A 22,977-nucleotide genomic window follows, 5' to 3' on the forward strand; every position below is an offset into this window, starting at 1 on the left:
TGTCTGCCTTTGGCTCAGGGCATGGTCCTGAAGTCCAGGGATCAAGTCCCATATCGGACTCTCTGCATGGAGCCTGCTTCTCTTCTCTCTTCCTATGTCTCTGCCTCTCATGAATGAACAAATAAAATCTTAAAAAAAAAAAAAAAAGAGGAAATCTTTACATGTACTTAGATGTTTATGAGGTAGTCACTTATAATGGTGAAAACTTCAAACGATGTACAGCAGCAGGGAAATGGTTAAACAAAGGAAAACCATGCAGTTACAACAAATGAAAATTAAGAAGACTATCCTAGGACAATGAAAAGTGCTTATTTTTTTTAAATGATTCTCTCTCTTTTTTTTTTTAAGATTTTATTTATTTATTCATGAGAGACACAGAGAGGCAGAGACACAGACAGAGGGAGAAGCAGGCTCCATGCAGAGAGCCTGATGTGGGACTCGATCCTGGGGCTCCAGGACCACACCCTGAGCCAAAGGCAGATGCTCAACCGCTGAGCCACCCAGGCGTCCCTGAAAAGTGTTTAAATGACGTTAAACAAGAAAGTTGAACACACAAATGATATGAACTGTATATTATAAGGTTTTTCAGCTGAATGAAGACTAAAAGAAAATTTGGGAGAAGAGAAAATGGTGGAAAAATGAGTTTTATTTTTCTTTTTAAATACCTTTAGTGTTGTAGACTTGTTTGTTAACAAATAATCCTTTAAAAAAGATACCCAAGCTCCTCACTTGTTGTGGTTGTCTTTTACTCTGGGTAATAACTGAGAAAATAGTAAGAACATAGAAGCCACATTAGCAACTACCAAGTCTTGAGCTCAGAATGTGACTTACTGATAATGAGAGAAGTCAGGTAAGGGGATATGAAGGTAACAGATATAGAACACAGGTCCAATAAGGCAGTTGGGAAGAAAATGATTTGCATAGTTGAATATTTATGAGAAGGAACAAACTCACATTGAATCATTAATTCATTAGTCTATATTGAAGCTGGTATACCTATGAGAGAGAGAGAGAGAGAGAGAAAGAAAGTGTGCCAGAGAGCTTTAGTCTTTGTCTTGTCTATTTCATTAGTCTTTCTCTTTATCTCTCTGGAATGCACAATGTTTCTAAAACTTTAATGGTCCCTTTTTTTCTTTTGATTGATCCTTTCCCCGGGGGCAACTGAGCAATTCACCTGGAGGAATGACTCAAATCATTCCTGATTTTAAATATTAATCCTTGGCCAACATAATTAACATAATGTACCAGCACTTGGAAAGACTCAAACAAAACAGCCTTTACACATAGGAGATGCATCCACCCCAAGCTGCTCTTCCGTATAATCTTGCCCCAAATTTGCATGAGTGGCTTGGGGCAAAACCTCCTAGTCCTTGGCTGCCAATGTCATGTATTAATGGAGTAAAGCAGGCTGACAGTCTGCAGCCTGAGAAGGTTTTTGGAGAAGAGCCTATATGTCAGGGTTGATTACAGCCTGGTTTAAACCTTAGGTTGTGGATGGACCATGAAAAAAGCAGATTGATGACTACTTTGTGGTCAGATGACCCCAGATACTTAGATATTTCAAGAGGGAAAAGAAAAACCTTAGAATCATCTCCAGGGTATAGACACTGTGGTAGGTCCAGTGCAAATTATAAGCTTTGGGTTAGACATGGCTCCTGCCCACAACCCAGAAGAGTGTATTAGAGGGACAGGATAGAAATAGAGATAGAATTCAAGTCAATAAACATACCTCACAGAACAAAATACAAGTAGCTCAAAATGATCAACTTTGAGTTAGAAAACCTAGGTTTAAATCCTAGCTAGGTTCTCTGTGTCATCTTGGGCAGGTACCCAGACTTATTTACTTTTTTTTTTTTTAAGAGAGAGCCAGTGAGTGAATAGGAGCAGAGGGGTGGAACAGAAGGAGAGGAGAGAGAGAATTCCAAGCAGGTTCCATGCTCTCGTGGGGCCTGATGTGGGCCTCCATCCCATGACTGTGAGATCATGACCTGAGCTAAAATCAAGAGTCAGATGCTTAACTGACTGAGCCACCCAAGTGCCCCAGCTTAATATCATTTTCAAAATGGCAATGAATAATGCCTACCTCAAAAGTATTAAATAAGACAATGTATTTGAGAATCTGTTGAGGGATCCCTGGGTGGCGCAGCGGTTTGGCGCCTGCCTTTGGCCCAGGGCGCGATCCTGGAGACCCGGAATCGAATCCCACGTCGGGCTCCTGGTGCATGGAGCCTGCTTCTCCCTCTGCCTGTGTCTCTGCCTCTCTCTCTCTCTGTGTGACTATCATAAATAAAATTTTAAAAAATTAAAAAAAAAAGGAGAATCTGTTGAGTCCACAAGATGGAATGCATAAGTCAGCATTTTATTTATTTATTTTTTAAAATTTATGATAGTCATACAGAGAGAGAGAGAGAGAGAGAGAGAGGCAGAGACATAGGCAGAGGGAGAGGGAGAAGCAGGCTCCATGCACCAGGAGCCTGACATGGGATTCGATCCCAGGTCTCCAGGATCGCGCCCTGGGCCAAAGGCAGGCACTAAACTGCTGTGCCACTCAGGGATCCCAAGGCAGTGGTTTTCAAAGTTGACGGCACATTCAAATCACTCAGAGGTTTAAAAAAAATGTTGATGCCTGGATCCCACTTCCAGAGATTCTAAATTAACTGGTATCATATGTGGACTTGGCAGTGAAATATATAGAAGGGTAGAGGAGAAAAAAACAAATCCAAAATTATAACTAAAGGTTTTAATACCCTTGTCTCAATAATTGATAGAACAAGCAGACAGAAAATCAGTAAGGATATGACAGACTTGAACAATACTATCAACGAATTTGACTTACTTGACATTTTAAGAACATTCCACTTAACAATAACAGAACACACATTCTTTTCAAATATATACATAGAACATTTTCCAAGATAGACCACATTCTAGGCTATAAGATAAGCTTTAAGAAATTCAAAAATATTCAAATCAGACAAAGTGTGTTCTTTGACCACAGTGGATTAATCTAGATAGTAATAACAAAAAGATATCTGGGAAATATCCAAATATTTGGGAACAAATTTAGACAATTCTAAGTAATCCATAGGTCAAAGAAGAAATAAAAAGGAAAATCAGGAGATATTTGGAACTAAATGAAAACACAACATATCAAAATTTGTAATATTCAGCCCAAACATATATTTATAGGGAAATTTATCACACTAAACACTTACATTAGAAAAAAAGGAAGTTCTCAAATTAATGATCTTAGATTCTACCTTAGGCAACTAGAAAAGGAACAAATTAAACCTAAACCAAGCAGAAAAATGTAAATAATAAGTATGAAGAAGTCAGCAAAATAAAAACAAAAACAATAGAGAAAAATCAATGAAACAGAAAGCTATTTCTTTGAAAAGGTCAATCAAATCGATAGATCTGTAGCCAGACTCATTAGGAAAAGGAGAAAGGATATAAATTACTAGTATCAGGAATGAGAGAGGTGATATCATTACAGATTATGCAGATATTAAAAGCATTAGGAGAGAATATTAAGAACAACTTTATGCCAATAAATTTTATCAACTTGGAGAAGATGGAAAAATCTTTGGTAAATGCAAATTACTACAGCTTATTCATAGAGAAATAGATAGCCTGGATAGTTCTATATCAAATAAATAGAATTAGTAGCTAAAAATCTCTCCACAGAGAAAACTCCAGTCCCAGATGGTGAATTCTATCAAATATTTTAGGACGAAATAATACTGATTCCATACACAAACACTTCAAGTAAATTGAAGAGGAGAGAATATATCCTAACTCATTCTTTGAGACCAGAAATTACTCTGACACCAAAACCAGACATTACAAAAGTAGAAACCAAAATTCCTCAGTAGAATCGATGCAAAAATCCTTAAGCAAATTTTAGCAAATAAAGTCTAATAAGATATAAAAAAAGATAATAGATAATAATCAAGTGGGGTTTACCCCAGGAATGCAAATTTGGTTTGATATTTTAAAATCAATTTAATTCACCATATTAACATGAATATCTTATAGTTGGATATAATTAAAAGAAAAAAATATATGAATATCTCAATAGAACCCCAAAATGGATTTGACACAATGTAAGATCCATTTCTGATTTAAAAAAAAAGCAACTCTCAGCAAAGTTGGGAACTTCTCAACTTGAGAAAGAGCATCTATGAAAAACATAAAGCTAACATCATACTTAATGGTAAAGACTGCTTCTTCTCTAAAACCAGGAACAAAGCAAACTGTCCACTGCCATTACTTCTATTCAACACTCTACTGCTTCTTGCTAGTTCAATAAGATAAGAAAAAAATAAAAGGAATCCAGACTGGACAAGAAGAAATAAACTGTTTTTATTTTCAGATAACATAATTATCTATGTAGAAAGTCCTATGGAATGTACAAAAAAGGGGTAGCATTAGTGAGTTTAGAGAGGCTGCAGGATACAAGGGCAATACTAAAAATCAACTCTATATCTAAACCGTTTCAAGGACTGTAGGAAATTGAAATTATATAACTATTAGCATTTGTAGGTGCATAAAAATATCAAATACTTAGAAACAAACCTCACAAAAGAAGCATAAAACCTGTACACTGAAAAAACATTGCTAAGAGAAATAAAAGAAGTCCTAAATATATGGAGAGATTTATTGCATTCATAGATTGAAAGAGTCAATATTGCTAAGATGCTAGTTCTCCCCAACTAGATCTATAGATCCAATGTAATCTCAATCAAAATCCTACTAAGCAAAAAAAAAAAAAAAAAAAAAAAAAAAAAAAAAAAAAAATCCTACTAAGCTTTATAAACCCAGAAATTGACAAATTTATTCCAAAATTATTTTTCTTAGAATAAATAAAGAATAAAGTTGGATTTCAATAGTAAAGCTACTAAAATCAAGACAGTGTGATTTTTTTTTTTTAAAGATTTTGTTTATTCATGAGAGACAGAGAGAGAGGCAGAGGCACAGGCTGAGGGAGGAGCAGACTCCATGCAGGGAGCCCGACGTGGGACTCGATCCTGGGTCTCCAGGATTAGGCCGGGCTGAAGGCTGCGCTAAACCACTGAGCCACTGGGGCTGCCCAAGACAGTGTAATTTTACTATGAAGACAGATCAGTGGGACAGAATTGATCCATAAATATATGGTCTATTGACTTTCAAAAAAAGGTGCAAAGGCAACTCAGTGGAAGAAAAACCAGTCTTTTCAATAAATGGTGCTGTAGCTACTGGATATCTATATGCAAAAAAAAGTAAACATCATTCCAAACCTTGCATCACATATAAAAATTAACTCAAAGTGGATCATAGGCCTAACATAAAATCTAAATTATAAAACTTCTGGAAAAAATATAGCACAAAATCTTTGTGACTTTAGGGTTAGGCAAAGATTCCTCAGATTTTTACCAAAACAATCCATAAAGGAAAATTAATTGGACTTCATCAAAATTAAGAACTTTAGGGGATCCCTGGGTGGTGCAGCGGTTTAGTGCCTGCCTTTGGCCCAGGGCGCGATCCTGGAGACCGGGGATCGAATCCCACGTCGGGCTCCCGGTGCATGGAGCCTGCTTTTCCCTCTGCCTGTGTCTCTGCCTCTCTCTCTCTCTCTCTCTCTATCATAAATAAATAAAAATAAAAAAAAAATTAACTTAAAAAAAACTTTTCTTTGAAAGACATTGCTAAGGGAATAAAAGGATTGGGAGAAAATATTTGTCAACTATATATCTGACAAAGGACTTATATACAAAATATATAAAGGACTCTTAAAACTCAACAATTAAGTAAACAAAACAAAATGTATTATAGAAAATTAGAAGGGGCACCTGGCTGGCTTAGTCAGTAGAGCATGGGACTCTTAATCTCAGGGTTGTGAGTTAAAGCCCCACATTAAAAAAAATAATAATAACAAAAAGATTTGAAAGACTTCACCAAAGACTCACACCAAAGAAAAATAAGGATGTAAAATATACATGAAAAGATTCTCAACATCAGTAGTTATTAGGGAAGTGTAAACCAGTACCATAATGGAGAGACCATTACTTATCTATTAGAAGGCTAAAATAAAAAATACTAACAGTATCAACTGCTTGAGAGGATGTGGAACTGGAATTCTTTTTTAAAAGATTGTACTTATTTATTCATGAGAGATACAGAGGGAGAGGCAGAGACTAGGCAGAGGGAGAAGCAGGAGCCCGATGCGGAACTTGATCCTGGGACTCCGGGGTCACACCCTGAGTGGAAGGCAGACACTCAAGCCCTGAGACACCCCAAGTGTCCTGAACGAATTCATATACACTTCTAATGGACAAGTAAAATGGTACAACCACTTTGAGAAACAGTTTGGCAGCTCATTTTATTTTATTTTTTAAAGATTTTATTTATTTATTCATGATAGACACACACACACACACACACACACACACACACACAGAGAGAGAGAGAGAGAGAGAGAGAGAGAGAGAGAAAGGGCAGAGACACAGGCAGGCTCCATGCAGGGAGCCCAACGTAGGACTCAATCCCAGGACTCCAAGATCACACCCTGGGCCGAAAGCAGGCGCTAAACCACTGAGCCACCCAGGGATCCCTGGCAGCTTATTTTAAAGTTAAGTGTATGCCTGCCACACCTACTTCTAGGCATTTACTTAGAGAAGTAAAAACTTATATAATACCTATACATTGAAGTTTATAGCAGTGTCATTCATAATTGTTTAAAACTGGAAACAACCCAAATGTCCTCCAGTGGTGAATAGTTAGACAAAATGTACATCCATACAATGGAATATTACTCAGCAATAGAAAGGTGAAGCTATTAAAACATGCAACATTGTGGATGAATCTCACAATTACGCTCCATGAAAGAAGGTAGACACCCCCACCAAAAGCAGGGTTCCATTTATGTAAATTCTAGAAAATGCAAACTCATGTATAGTATCAGAAAAGTAAGTTGTTGCAGGATGAGGGGAGAGATTACCAAGGGGCACAAACAATTTTAGGGGTAATTAGCTTGATCGCGGTGATAGGTATATAACATATCAAAATTTACCCAATTATATACTTTAAGTATGTGCGCAGCTTATTGTTTGTTATTTATACCTCAAGAAAGCTGTTTTAAAAAATGTAATCCTCGGGGCACCCGGGTGGCTCAGTGATTGAGTTCACCTGCCTTCTGCTTAGGGGGTGATCCTGGGGTCCTGGGATCAAGTTCCTCATCAGGCTCCCTATGGGGAGCCTGCTTCTCCCTCTGCCTATCTCTGACTCTCTCTGTGTGTCTCTCAAGAATAAATAAAATCTTTAAAAAAATGTAATCAGGTGACTAATGTACAGCTAAGTTTGAGGAATACTGGAACACATATATAACTAAAGTCTTTAGCCTTTGGCTTAGAGGTTGGGCTACCATTAACCCACAGAGATTTTTTTGTTTTCCAGATTCTAGCCAGTTACAAATCTGAAATCTACAGGATAGCTACAGAATGAGCGTACAAATCATCAGATGGATTCATTTTAGTAGTTCCAGAGCCTTCATTTTAAGCTGCAAGGAAGTACTAGATAAAAATTGCTAATCTGAAATGAAATACAGCAAGAGACTCAAGCCTTTAAACTTCCAGGGCTATAAATCACCCGTAGTGCAGAGACAATTTTGGAACTGGGGATTGATGAAATTGCTCCTCCCATGCCTTACAGACTCAGCTTCTGAACTACCCTTACTTTATTAGAGGTTGTTACTTGAATCCATTCCATTTTCTGCTTCTCTTTTCTTTGACTTAATCTGCAGGGCTTCCAAGAATAGGTACTTGAATGTATTGAAAAAGTTGCTTTGTTAGGCTATGTGAGACTTCCTCAAATGAGTATATTTCTTCTCAATAACTCAAACTATGAAGGACCTGATATTGGCTGAATGAGACCAGTCTGTCCACTGTGTCCAGTGTGTTCAGAGGCAGGGGAATGACCTACAGTAGCATTTATTTAAAGGATTATTTATTTATTTATTCATGAGAGACACAGAAAGACAGAGAGGCAGAGACACAGGCAGAGGGAGAAGCGGGCTCCATGCAGGGACCTGGATCCTGGGTCTCCAGGGAGATGTGGGACTGGATCCTGGGTCTCCAGGATTACACCCTGGGCTGAAGACAGTGGTAAACCGCTGAGCCACCCACATTGCCCAGTAGTATATTTTAATCTTCAACATGCATATGAATCACCTGGTGGTCCCATCAAAATGCAGATTCTGAGTCAGTTAGGGGTGGAACCAAGATTCTGCATTTCTAATCAGCTTCTCCTTGGTAATACCAGTGCTGCTAGTTGGGTTGCAAGACAAATGACCTTTCAAAGTCCTTTCATCTCTGGTACACTATGAAGCAATAATGATCCTAATAGGGAAGAAGTCATTCAAGCCAAAGGGAGGAACAAATCTATTACACTGCATTTGATGACACTCTCAAAGTTAAGAAATCCCTCATTATATAAATGTTTATACATGTGTTTAAGAGTATGGATGCATTTGTTGTGAATATCTCAGAAGGTTTACAAAATGTTGTTGATTGAATTTTCTTACCTTTTTCTGAAAAGGATTTGCAATATAGAATGGTTTCTGTAGGTTATAGTTAAATCAACTGAAGCCACTTTATCATTGTTGCATCCAACCACCTCTTGTGTATGCTTCTCTCCCCCTGCATTTCTTTTCCCAAAGGATATATAATACTGAGGTATGAAAGTTGAATGTGTACTATACTACACAGCTCATGTTTTCAGTTCTTATGACAAATAGGCTAGTCTCTCTATAATGATAGTGAGAGGATTATGTTGCATGTCCTGATTTTTCCTCTTTTTTGAGGCAAAGACAGTTTTGGTAATAGCAGCAGTTGCTTTTCATGATTTAGAGTTATAGTAAAATCTGCTGGAAAGAATTGCAGGACAGTTTTGAGGCCTGGTCATGAATCTTCCTCGGGAAGCTGGCTGCAGCCTTTGGGTGGGTCTTTCTCACCCACTACTTACTTTCTTACCCCTCTGCTTTATACATCAAACTGCATGATTTTTTTCCAAAGCAAATTCTTGATTTTTGGAAAGGAATAGAGTAGTTGAGTTTTGCCTAAAATGGACACATTTAAAGAAACACATTTCAAATATATGCGAATTTGCAATTTAAACCCAGTGTCCTTGATGTGCTTAAAATCAGGCCAGTCTGTTTTCATCAGAATTCTTATTATGGGTAATTTTCCATCTCAGTTTACCTTGCTATTTAAATGAGTTCATCATAATTTTCAATGAAAATAATGGAGAAAAATATGTCCACGAAAGCTAAGAGTAAATCCATACTCATAGTTCTGTATTCCTTGTCCAGGATTCCTTGTTTGCTGATTACAAGAGCAATTTTCTGTCTTTCAAGTCCGTTTCTGCAGAAGAATTTGAATCACCACTGGAATGAGTGTGGTAACGGGAGTAGCTCTGTCAACAATATGTGACACGAGGGAGGGGAGCAGAGGAGCAGGGCTGTCTGGACGATGGTTTTGGATGGGGTTTGGGATTTTTGTTGTTGCCAGAAAACTCGAAGTTCAAAGAGAGTAGGAAAGCATATTGATTAGCTCTGGACTGGTCAAAGACTAGATTTATATCTGAGTTTAACTAATGTTTTACACATGGTCTCCGTTGTGTTTAAAAGATGTTGTACCCGGGTTATTTAAAGACTAGGGCCAGCTGAAAGCAATTCTTCTTCTTGTCTTCTCTCCTCCAAACCATGATCATTTAGTAGGCAGTTAAATATTAAATCTCTAGGAACAAAAGAAGTGTGACTGGCCCAAATGACCTGTGATCTCTGAAGTCCCCACTGGCGTCATAAGATTTCTGTGGCTTATTATTCTCCCCAAACCCCTATCCCAGAGGCCATGTACACGGGGCTATCTGGAGGACCAAGGTGACCCACTTGCTTATGTGCCAATTCATCTTTCTTTTCCCAGTTTGTCAAAGATATTTGGATTTCCTGATATAAATTTCAGCCCCAATCAATTTCCATAAAAAAATTATGTTGCTACATCATTGATGGTATTATGGTAAGCTCTTTACACGAATTGAGTATTTAATTCTCGGGGCGGCCTGGGTGGCTCAGCGGTTTAGCGCTGCCTTCAACCCAGAGCCTGATCCTGGAGATCCCGGATCGAGTCCCACGTCAGGCTCCCTGCGTGGAGCCTGCTTCTCCCTCTGCCTGTCTCTCATGAATAAATAAATAAATTTTAAAAAAAGGTTAAGGAAAAAAGTATTTAATTCTCATGATAACCATTCTACAGTTCGGAAACCTGAGGCTCACTCAGGTAGGTTCCACAACTTGCTCAAGTCCTCAAGGGCAGGATCCAAAATACAGACAATTTAACCCCAGAACATATGCTCTTAACCATTATGGTGTCCAGCTTCCCTCATCTGTAGATTCCTTCAGGACTTGGGAACAGATGGAGTTTGGGAAAGGGAAAAGGATGTGCACTGTTTAATAAAGCTGCTTTAAAGCTTCATATTGTTCATCTGTTCAACAGTAGCCTGTTCCTGCTCAACTCTTCCAGAAGTATACTTTCAGTTACAGGTCACAGTATCACCCCATAGCAGACACCTTTCCCTGCTAAGTGGCCTCCACGCTAATTCTCTCCACATGGGGTAGGTCTCCTCTAGCCAGGTTTCTATTTTAAAACCAGTCCTCCTGGTCAGATTGGTGAGCCCCAAGCTGGGTCAACAAGATTCTTTCTATTGGAAATCTGAGACTGGGAAAGAAGGATGGAGTTCCCTGTGTTTGGAACCATTCTATGCAAAGTTAGTGTAACAGGCAAACTCAGGTAGGAAAGCCATTTTCCTCTACCAATGAGAGAAAGGAGAGAGGAGGGGAGGAGAGATGGGAGGGGAGAGAAGGGAGGCTAGGAGAGAGACGGAATATAAAGAACAGGAAACAGACACACAGAGAAGCTGAGACCAGATAGGGAACTTTCTGCCAGCTTTCCAGTACAGTGAAGCATTCCTCTTTCCCCAAGAATATACTCCCCTTTAACTTAAGCTGGTCTGAGCTGGTTTCTGTCCCTTGTCATTAAAATCCTGATTAATGGGCACCTGGGTGGCTCAGCGGTTGAGTGCCCGCCCTCAGCTCAGGTCGCGATCCCCGGGCCCTGGGATCCAGTCCCACATTGGGTTCCCCACAGGGAGCCTGCTTCTCCCTCTGCCTGTGTCTCTGCCTCTTTTTCTCTCTGTGTGTCTCTCATGGATAAACAAAACCTTCAAAAAAATAATAAAATCCTGATTAATACTCATTCAAAGTCCTATAAGATCCAGGGACTCTGACACTTCTGTATCTCCTCAGAATCCAACAAAAGACTGCGAACAATCAGCGTTTTCTTCTTTCTTTCCCTAGTGTTTTCCAACCCTCCCTGCTTCTTGAATCTATTCAACCATCTAACTGTATTGTTTGAATCCAGACTCCTTTCTCTCCTGTTCACCTTACATTCTACCATGAGATTGGTCTTCCAAAACTTGGTTTTCCCCCATTTGTTGCCTTCCAGCCCCCAAATCATCAGTGGCTCACTAACCTCTAATTGTGCTTCATGGAACGCCAGAGATGTTCCATGACAAAAAAACTTCTGTGGTTAAAGACTCTTGGGATATGTGATTCCCCTCTCTTGACTCTGGCACATACATAAGCATATTAAAGGCTTTGAGAAGTTCTGCTTATAAGTCATCTCCACCACTAACAAACAAAAACAAAAACAAAACCTAGCTTGAATGTGTTTGATTTAATGTTTCCTCCTTTCTTGCTGTAACACTGACAGTGCAAGGGGAAATACCTATGGAAGCCTTTTGGCTCTCTGCCTCTATGCCCCAAATATGAGTTATCTGATTTGATTGGCCATTTCTCCCTCAGTTGCAGCCAGATGAGCCACCTTGCTTCCTGTGCTTTGTTCCCTCTGTGCCTTTGGCAGTGTCCCCTCTGCGGAATCCTCCTCCTTGTCCACTCCACCTCCAAGCTTCATCTCCCTGATGGAGCTTTCTCAAGTTACCCAAGTCCACATTGTGCCTATGCTTTCGTCACCTCCTAAAGCCCTTGTGATCTGAACTAGAGTTAGCATTTGGTCATACAGAGAGTCTTGTGTTTCTAATTAACTCTTTTATTTATTTTTTTAATATTTTTAATTTATTTACCACAGACACACACACACACACACACACACACACACACACACACAGAGAAGCAGAGACACGGACAGAGGGAGAAGCAGGCTCCGTGCAGGGAGCCATATGTGGGACTCGATCCCCGGTCTCCAGGATCATGCCCCGGGCTGAAAGCAGAGCTAAACCGCTGGGCCACCTGGGCTGCCCTCTAATTAACTCTTTTATAACTGTATGTTTATTAACTTTATTAAGAAGACTGCAAGTTTCTGAAAGGCAGAAATCACATATTTTCTTCTATAATAACCAGCCAGGGACTAGCACAAATGCAATGAATGATTTGGGCTAACTCCCTCATAGAATGACAAACGTTTTCTCCCCATCTGCTAAAGAATGGTCTAGTCTTGGCATGTAGAGGTAAGGCTGCTCAAAGCCTCATGCCAGGTTTTCTGTGAAGAACACAAGGACAGCTTAATCCTTGTGAAGAGTTACTTCTGCCATGGCAAGGTTCTCTTGGGTATAGGATTTTAAAGGGATCCTTATTGGCTTTGTAAGGGATGGATGTCAGCATGTCTGAAAATAGGAATTGTGCAAGATAACCTTGCCACAGTTAAATTTCCATTCTCAGAAACAGGCTAACTGCTCTTCCATATAAAACTGGTTAAATCTATATAGCACATTCACAGCAGAAAACCATAAATAGCTTTTAACAAATCATATTGTTGAGGAATATTTAATGACTTGGGAAGACATTTATGATGTATTGTTAAGTGAGAAAGAATTCTAAAATAACCACTATCCTGTTTTTATAACTTGATTAAAAAAGAATATTTATGCATTGAAACAGCACTGGAAAGGCAAACTAACATCACTGGTTATATCTGGGTGGTGGGATCACAAGTATCATTTTTTTTTTCAATTCCTTCTTGTATTTTTCTGGTTTTCAACATTGAACATGTATGACTTCTGTAATCAGAAAAAAAAAAAAATCCAAAATACAACTCCATGTTTTTTCTGTTTCCCCAGTACTTGCCTTCACATTGAATGTTTTAAGTCAGATTCAGAACCCCAGAGAATCCTCTCTATTTTAACTTTGTGCCTTAATCCCTTGTTGGCCTTGGCCAGCTTTCTTTTTTTTTGACTAGGCATTGGGGTAATATAGGAATGTCTCAGAATTCACTGATGACCTAGACACTGTTTGGGGTCAGCATTCAAGGTGAGTATAGACCTGTTCTGATTCCTTTTATTCATTTCTCCCCATCTCATTCTCTTTTCCCCTAGAAATAAAATGCTGATAGATATATATATATATTAAAATCACCTTCTGGGGGCTAAGATGAGACATGGAAGAGAGGCTTAGGATCACGCAATATCTTCACAAGAGTATATATAGCTTTACCTACTACTGCCTAAGATTCCAGTTCAGCTGCTCTGCTCCTGTGCTGATCAGAATAATAACCAGAAAGAGCTAAGACTTGGAAGGAATTTGAGCAAGCCAGAAACCCTTATGTTGGAAATGAAGAAAAGAAAAGATCCAGGGAGGCAGGGAAAGGACAAAAGCATCAAGAGTTCTGTGTGTGTGTTTGTGAGACAGAGAGAAAGAGAGAAAGATGGAGGTGTAGAGGGTGGGAGAGGGGTGTGGGCTCAGTTTTGGGAGAGTGAAAAGGAAAGAAATGGACAGCTGTGAATGGAAAAGAGAGGTTTGTCTTCTGAGAATATACTTAACCCCTTTGACTTATTCTCATGAGATTGGGTAAATATTTTAACTGATTTAAATTACATTTCTCTACAGGAGTGCTATTTCTTCTATCCCCATTGTTCTTGGGTTACACAAACATGAATACCTTCCTCAAGAATGGAAGAATTCTAAGGAGAAAATGACATAGGCTTACCCCACTTCAATGCCTATTGGCCACTTGTTTAGCATCAGGTGGCCTCCATCAATGCACATATATTCTACACGATGAAAGGTACAGTTGAGCATGCTCCTGTGTTGGAAAAGACTCTGCACTATGGTTTGAGTATATTCTGTGCATTGGGGTGTTGTTATCATGTCTGGTCAAGAGATATCTTCTAGGGCCTCTGTCCACAGTCTTTTGGAAACTAAGGGATGCTTGGGGGTTGTTTAGTGTTTTGAGGCAAAGCCTCAAGACTGTAAAGGCTTCTGAAATTCTGTTTCTCTTTAGGACAGGTCAAGCCTCCTGCCCCAGACCCTCCTCTGGTCTCAAGCCCCTATTGCAGCAACTTGGCTGATACTCCAGAATCTGTAACCAAAAGGTCTGGAAGAACTTAGAAGCCTCATTTAACTTGGTTTATCCTGAGTGCACAGGCTCCTTGCATAACACTGGCATCTTTGGATAAAGGATATGCTGGCAGTTAGCCTCAGGGCTGCAATTGCTGAAAGAAAGGAAGGCATGGCCTCCAGAAGGCCTCTGTTAGCAGGGGACATGGCAGGGGCCAGCCATGCAGAACTATGAACCCATCTGCATCCGATAATTGCCGAATTCTGATGAAATGGGACTGGAAACTGCGCGAAATATCTGCTACTGCAATATCCTCTAATGAGAAGGCACTTCAGGGAACAGGAGGAGGAGACGTGTTTCTTTTCCCAAGACTTCACTCATAGGATCCTCTCTTTTTGCCTTTACTTCTTCTGATGCCTCTCTGTCAAACTGTGTAAATGGCTCATATAAGGCTAGGAAAGCAGCTAAAAAGCAATTGTCCAAGAATGGCAATTGGATAAGTCAGTGTCATTGGCCCAGGCCTGTATTTACTTTCTATTAAAGTCACTTTATTACCTACTATGTGGGAGATCTTACCTTTCTCTATCTGTAATTATAAGCATGCAGCTCAGTTGTTCATTTCAACTTGACCAGACTTTGCTTGTTAATCATGTGTTGCAAGTCAGGTCCAGTTGCTCTTGCTAATTCCGTTTTCTTCTTTGTTCTTGGCCTAGCCATTTCGGATGACCAAGGAAATAAATTCTTCTCTGTTTGGATTCTTTTCACTCATTAAAAAAATAAATATATATTGTCTCCCTACCATATGCAAGGCATTATTCTGAGCATTTGGGATATATTTGTTAACAAAATAGACAAAGATTCCTTGTGTGTGACAGTTGGATAATAAACATAACAGATGTAAATTACACAGTATGTTCGAAGGTAATAAATACCTTGGGGACAAAAAACCCCAAGACTGGGACACCTGGGTGGCTCAGCGGCTGAGCGCCTGCCTTTGGCTCAGGGCATGATTCCAGAGTCCCAGGATCGAGTCCCACATCGGGCTCCCTGCATGGAGCCTGCTTCTCCCTCTGCCAATGTCTCTGTTTCTCTCTGTGTGTCTCTCATGAATAAATAAATAAAATCTTAAAAAAAAAAATCCAAGACTGTGCAAGTTATGGGTAATCTGGAAAGTCGGGATATAGGGGAATGGGCAAGTTTTGGTATTAAACAGGGTGGTTTGGGTGGAACTCATTGAAAAGGTAAGATATAATGATTGAAGGAGTGAGAAGGTTCATCAGGTAGATTTATGGGGCAAGCATGTTCAGGTCGAGGGTAGAGCTAGAGCAGAGACCTCACTGTGGAAACATGCCAGGTATATTGAGGCACAAGAACAGCAAGGAGGCTGGATTCCAAGAATGAGTGTGGATGAGAGTGTCAGGAGAAAAAGAGAGGTAAGAATGGCTACTGAAGGGTTTTGATTAAGAAGTGCTATGATCTAAGGTATATTTTAAAGGGATAAGTCTGGCTTCTGTGTTGAAGGCAAGAATAGAAACAGGGAGAATTGACAGGAGGCAACAGTAGTAATTGAGGTGACAGATGATGGTGACTTGGACAAATATGGCAACAATGAGGGAGATAAGATATAGCTGGATTTGGATGTACTTCGAAAACAGAATTAATTTCTGTCAGATCTGAGGTCTATGTAATAGGAAGACAGGAGTCAAGAGTGACTATTTTTGGGTCTGAGCATCTGGAAGAAGACAGTTGCTTTCAATTGTGATGGGAAAGGCTACAGGCAGATCAAGCTTGGGGAAGCAACTCATGAGTTCCATTTTGGACATCCTGAGTTTGGAGATACGGAGCAGACAGTTCGAAATACAGGTCTAGAGTTCAGAGAAGGGGTCTGTGGGCTACAGAAATAAATGTAAGTCATGGGCATATTGATAGAATTTAAAACTACACACCTGTATAAGATCAAAAGAGGCAGATAAAAAAGAGTAGAGGACTAAGGTCTGAACCCAGGGTACTTCAACATTTAGAGATCAGGCAAAAGAGGCAGAACCAGAGAAAGAGACCAAGAGGGTAGGGGTAGTGAAGTAGGAGAAAAAAACAAGAGAATGTGATGTCCTCAAAGCCCAGTGAAGAAAGTGTATCAAGGAGGAGAATGTGGTCAACTATATCGGATGCTATCAATCAATAAGATGAGAACTGAGAATTGACCACTGGATTTAGTAGCATGTAAGTCATGGTAACTTTGATAAGAACAATTTCTGTGGAGTGGTGGGGATATAAGCCTGATCTAGAGTTGGTTTAAGAGAAAACTAGAGGAGAGGAATTGGACATAGCAAGTCTAGATGATTCTTTCAGGAGTTTGCTCTAAAGGGGAGCAAACAAATGAGACAGAGGCTGCCAAGGGAAATATGGCCATTAAAATACCTTGTTGTTTTTTAAGATGGGAGAAACAATGGGATACTTGTGTGCTCATGGAAATGGTCCAGTAGCGAGTGACAATTTGGTGTAGGAGAGAAAAGGAAGAGTTGCTGAAGTAATGTCCTTGAATAGGTGAGATGTGATGGTGGGAATCTTCAGAGTTCTCTTCTGGTTGCTTGTATTTTTCCATTGGAAAAAGAATCCAATTAGCAGCTGAGACTGAGTTTGGGAAGGAAATGTTAAGGGTTTGAGAAAAGAAGGTATGGAACTGTCATCCAGGAGCATAAGTGAATGAATGGATCTGGGAATTAGAAGTATGACCACTGGGCAGTATTAAGGACCCACTAGAGTTCCGTTAGCATGGATTTAAAGTAAGATTGAGCTGTGTAGCTGTGTGTTTTTCTCTAGCCATGTTCAGCTGCAGGTGTGGAGGTGTGGAACAGAGTTGGATTTCACTAGGTCTGTCGTCGTGCCAGGTGACTGTGACAAAGAAAAGAGAGAGGCAAAAAACTGAGAGTGCGTAGAAGTGGTGGGGATTGGGGTATAAATAGATGACAGGCCAGGAATTTACACTAGGTAAGGAGGAGAGAAAGAATATCACAGAGACCACAGTGAAGCCTGCTGGGCTTAACAGATAGTGGAGGTCCTGGTGGGGTCAAAGGATGATTGGGATCATGTGAGGAAGTGAGCTGGAAAGACAAGAGGCTGGGGGTCAGTGAGTGGGGTATGTGAAACTGGGATCATGGAAGGGTTGCAGTTATGGGTAATCATAACTCTGGGTTGAATGGAGGGAAAATTATTGGAGGAGTTGAAGTGACTGAGAGACCTGGGTGTTGGAAGGATCATCTGTGTGGATATGGCAATTACCAATAGTTGAGATGGCATTGGGAAGTGTGATGGTAAAGCAGGATCTAGAATAATCGAAATATGATCCCTGGGGGTCAGGAGAACACAACAGTGTTCAGATAATCCGATGACATGAAATCCTATGCAAGACACCTATCTCACCTACATGCCACCTGTCTCACATCCAGGCCTGTGAGAGAATGAGGGCTGTGAGAGAAAAATCAGGCCTTGCTTAGGAAGCCTGCCAGGTCTCAGGGAACTCGGGGGGAGAGCCCGGTGTCCTATAGGGAAAGAAGTAACAAGAATGGCCATACGATAGGTTGAGGACAAGGGAGATTTTGCTAATCATGGTTTATGAACTCTAGAGGTCATGAGGGAAGAGTTTCAGAAATTAGGGAGGATAGAAGGCCACAGAATAAGGGAAAAACAAGGCCTCATAGGGGATCAAAGGCCTGGAGACAAGGTGACTTGGGAGCTAGAGAGATTGTAGAATTGACGCAATCAGGGACAAAGACACAGTGAGATCAGTCCCATTGGATACAAAGTAGATGATGGTGGCAAGACTGAGTGTTGGGATTCAGGAGGGATTTCAGGGGCTTCTGATGATGCGGGAAGGTTCGGGAACCTCTCTGAATAGAGCGTACTCCTGACCAAGCCTGGCAACTACCCCCACCCTCTGTAATTTTTCACTTTTTCCAAAGGCTGCATCCAGCAGTTATGACAATTCTTTTTTTTTTTTAAATTATGACAATTCTGACTGCCATATTGTCTACTGGTTTTGAAAGAAGTCAGATGTATTTTCCTGATTCCTGAAATTTCTGTTTCTCTAAAAGCCCTATCATCACATCCACCCTCTCCCCATCCCAGAGTACACATCCAGGGCTCCGCTGACACTTGTCACATGGACTGCTGCCCAGAGAAAGGTCTGAGTTCAGTCATGGAGCTGCCAGCCTCCCAGATGGGCATCTGGGGAAGGGCAGGGTAGCCCCAAGGTCTGTCAGTTCACCTCAAGCTATGTCATCTATTCCCACATCTCCATAAGAAGCCTCTTCCCCTCTCTGCCTGTACAATAAACTGCTTTGGCAGGAAGAGCTTCCAAATTCAGGGAAGATGGCTTTCCCTCATGTGGTCCACGTTTCAGAGAACACATCTGCTCACCATCTTGGTGAATGAGATCGTGCTTCAGTCCCTGGCTGCCCAGGCCCCAGTTAATCATTTGGTCCTCGTCTTCATTCAGCTCCTCTTCTGGGCTTAGCTCTATTCTGGTCAAAAGCCAGACCCATTCCTTTGGGCTCGCTCACAGCCTGAGTCGGCAGCCCTCTAATCATCTCCAGGGTTTGCTTCTGGATGTTACCCAAGGCACTTCCAGGAGGAGGATTGGGGAAGACAGCCCAGGATGCTAATAAAAACTTGGTGTTTGCTGAGTTAGAATAAAGGATGAACTCCTGGGAAACAGGTGATGTTTCTGTTGTGCATCCATGACAGCTGTCTGAATACTAATTTCTCATCTCATGGTCTTCTAGGACCCTAGAAATCTCTGCTCTGGTATGTCCTGATGCCTTGTCTGGAGGAGTTCCGCTTTCTGTCCTACACTCACCTTAATTTACCACAATTAATCTCCTTAATATTTTAAGTATGGTAAAATGTCCATACCGGCAGTGACTAGTCAGGTTCAATAATTACCTCTTTAGTGAATATTTGCATTTAGTGAGGGAGATGTGAGTCAGCAAATTCCAAAGGCAATGGACCAGGCTGTAGGGTGGAAAACAGGATGGGACAGTCAGGACTGTTGTGGAAGGTACATGTCAGTGCAGCCAGATCTTCAGATTTGAGGGAGAAGCTAAAACAATCTAGATATTTCTGTGTGATCTTCCGATTGTAAATGTTTGGTTATTAACTTAAAAAAAATGCTAGGAAAGCCAAACAAAATATATCTTGGGACCATGGCCCAAAGTGAGATAACAGTGACCTGTATAAATTTAAACACACGTACGGTTCTTTTATAGTTGATTTTAGTAAAAATAGCCACTTGGGTCTCCATGTGGTCCTGAAATCACATAGGAAGGGCTGGTCTAGGGCTGCCCCTGACCTTGGTGATTTGCATATATCCAGTCCATTTAGAATTCTGCATACAGGCATTTTGTTCCTCTGTACACTGGGGTCTTGAGTTGATTGCCTGGGCCACTCAGAAAAGCCATCCAGTTCAATGAGGCTGCAATCACTCAGGTCTGTGAGGGGCCAGTGAGTGTTGCAGGAACATCTTCCTCACTGTGAAAGGCAGTTAAAGACAATGGGTAAGAGAGCACTGGATGGGATGAGCACTGGGTGTTATACTATATGTTGGCAAATCAAACTTTAATTAAACAACAAAGAAAAGAAAACAAACAAACAAAAAAGACTCCAGTGGAGTTGTTTCTACTTCTGGTCAGAGAGACCATCAGAGGTGATTATCCCACAGCAAAAGTTCAAGTCACCACCACTGAAGTCAGATGCCTGGATTCAAACCTCTCTGGTGCTAACAGAGTATCAGATTCCTCATCTGTAAAATGGATTGTTTCCCAGTACTTTCTACATAGGATTTGTTGAGATGGGGACCCCTGGGTGGCTCAGCAGTTGAGCATCTGCCTTTGGCTCAGGGTGAGATCCCAGGGTCCTGGTATTGAGTCCCACATCAGGCTCCCTGCATGGAGCCTGCTTTTCCCTCTGCCTACGTCTCTGCCTCTCTCTGTGTATCTCTCATGAATAAATAAAATGTTTAAAAAAAAAAAGGATTTGTTGAGATGGAGCTGGTAAAGTGCTTCCTTAGCATGGTGACTGAAGAGTACGTTCCCACATTGGAAGAGGAGTGTGACTACATTTTTCAGATTATCTAGTATGTGTTAAAACGGAGAATTTATCTAGTTAAAGTTATTTTTACAGCCACATTTAAAAACTGGTAGGTCAGATCTGTTTCACTCATCAACTTCAAACCTGCCCTGCTCTTGCTACGCTCTCTCCAAGCCATCAGATCTCCGAGTTTCCTGGGGACATCTTTTTGTGTCTGAGTTCCTTAGCTCTTAGGTGGGAGAGCTTCACTAACTTTTCCCCCATTGGAGTCTCTTACCGCCCAACAGGCTCTGCTTCAGTGAGCTGTACCCCATGGAGTCCCATGCCTGGTAAATTGGCTTAGAAAGTCCCACTAAACTCTTGGGAATCAGCCTGCTGGGATGGCAATTCTCTTTTCTAGTTGGACTTTATCTCCTCTTTGCACATACTCTTAGCTTCTTCTTTCCCTTCTTTCAGATCTATTCTGCCTCCAACCTATTTCCCCCCCAAAAAAGTGCTACCAAAAATTTAGAATCAAAATGTAAATTGTAAAAACAAACAAACAAACAAACAAAACCCACAAAAAAAACCCAAAATGTAAATTGTAAAATCTGATTGAGGTTGCTTTCCAGCTGAAGGCAGCATCTCATCCATCTTGAAAGAGGAGTCAGCCTTTCCTGAAGACTGGCCTCAGCATGGGGGTTGCATGGGGGTTCTATGGGAGAAGCCTTCTAAAAATACAAGAGAGGATACACCTACAACTGGGAGTTAGGGAGAGGTATCCTAAGTAGAGGGAAAACCTTTAGGCTGGGGGGTCAGAGTGTCTTAGAGAGAGAAAGGGGAAACAGGCCTCTGACACAGATGAAGTCCACCCCTCCCACTGTGAGACACCCGGCTGCAGAGCCATGGTGGCCTGAAGTGCCAGTCTCAGAGAAGGGTGGGTGGGAAGGGGGGCTGCCTGAGAGCTCAGTCTCCTGGCTGGACTAGCATATTTATAGCACCTGTGTTTCTGGACGTGTCTCTACCCGTCTAGATTTTTGTAGTCTGTGGCTGTAGCATGTGTGGGGAATGAGAGGGCCACATCTTGCTGCAAGAGCTGATTCTTGGCCTTGGGACTCTGGGTGGAATGAAAGTTATAAAGTCAAAACAAGGGGCCATCTGGGGGAACGGGCGGCAGAATGGCTCTTTCCTGCTGCCTGCAAAGCAGTCGGTTGGTCAACCGGGGCTTTCCAACACCACCTAGTGTTCTATTTATGGCAGCTGTGGGTAGGGTGAGGCAGGTGTGGATGGTGGGGGAAGCGGACCCCACCCTCCCAGTTGCCTGACGCTGTGGCTCGGCTGTTTCCTCCCAGTTCCTCCAAAGGGTTAAAGCCTGAAAGAATGTTCTCTCCCTCTGGGGATCTGCACTTTGAAAGAGGAGCCCGGAGAGCACGTGGTGGCCCATCCTCTGTTCCAGAACAGTAAAACCAGAGTCCAAATTTGTAGACCCATCATCCGGGTCCTCGTCTTCATCTTTCCCTAATCAGTATGTGTCTGGCTGCTCTCAGACTACATTTAAAAAAATGTAAATAGCTGCCTTTTCGGCTTTTCAGGAACCCAGAGAACAAAGACTCCACAGGAATGGACTCTGGACATATATGAGGGAGCAGTTTAGGGCAGGTTTGGCTGGGAGGCCGCCATCGACTGTGCCTACCTGTAAAGCCGGCCCTGACTGCTCCAGAATGTGAGACTGGAAAGGAGGCCACCGGCAAGGCAGGTGGGAAGATCGGGGAAAACTGAAGACAGTAGCGATACCTGGAGAAACAGAAGCATCGTTGACATTTGTCCAGCACGTGATTTTCCCTATTTAACCTCACGGCAGCACAAAGGAGGAAGCACTATTGTCAGGGTCACCATTTCACAGATGGAACAACTGAGGCTCTGAAAGGCTTAAGGGACTTGCCGGAGGGTGACGCCGCGAGTGGCAACTGCAGTTTCAAACCCAAGATTCTGGGGACTCGCAAGGGTCGCTGGAGGCCGGGGCGGGTGGGGGGTGGGGGGTGGGGGCAGCCGGGGCTCCGGAGGCAGGAGGGCGGCTGCGCGGGGGCCGGGGGAGGGGAGCCGAGCCCGGGGGCGCCGCGCAGGCCGGGGCTGCGGGAAAGGCCGGCTCGGTGGCCCGGGGACGGGAGGCGGCCGGCCGGGGCAGCTGCCACACCGGGCCGGTGACTGGGCCGCGCCGCCCGCCCCCCCTCGGGGCCGCTGCGGTCGGGCAGCGAGCAGGCCACATACCGCGCGGCTCAGAGGAAATGGCTGGAATTCCTCCCGCGGCGCCTCGCTCGGGCCTGGGCGGGGCGGGGCGGGGCGGGGCGGGCGCCCGAGGGAGCTCGCGCAGGCGCTGCGGGGCGCTGGCGGCCGCCCGAGTTGGACGCGCGCCCGGGGCTCCCCGGGGAGCGCTCCCGAGCTCGAGCAGGGGCACAGGCCCGACCCCCGCGGAGAGCCCCCTCCCGGCCCAGCCTCCTGCCCCCTCAACCTGCCTCTGGCTCAGGTTGTCTGG

General features: G+C 42.3%; 1 long non-coding RNA gene across 1 annotated transcript; it reads right to left on the reverse strand.

Annotated features, from left to right (window-relative positions):
* Positions 1–13,651: 13,651 nt before the first annotated feature.
* Positions 13,652–22,776, reverse strand: LOC140600003 (uncharacterized). The gene is made up of 3 exons (XR_012003154.1): positions 22,713–22,776; positions 22,138–22,238; positions 13,652–19,907 (listed from the first exon to the last, which is right to left on the reverse strand). It is a non-coding gene; the product is annotated as an uncharacterized lncRNA (long non-coding RNA).
* Between the last annotated feature and the right edge of the window lie 201 nt (positions 22,777–22,977).

Source organism: Vulpes vulpes, chromosome 8 (assembly GCF_048418805.1).
Source record: "Vulpes vulpes isolate BD-2025 chromosome 8, VulVul3, whole genome shotgun sequence".
Classification (NCBI taxonomy): Eukaryota; Metazoa; Chordata; class Mammalia; order Carnivora; family Canidae; genus Vulpes; species Vulpes vulpes.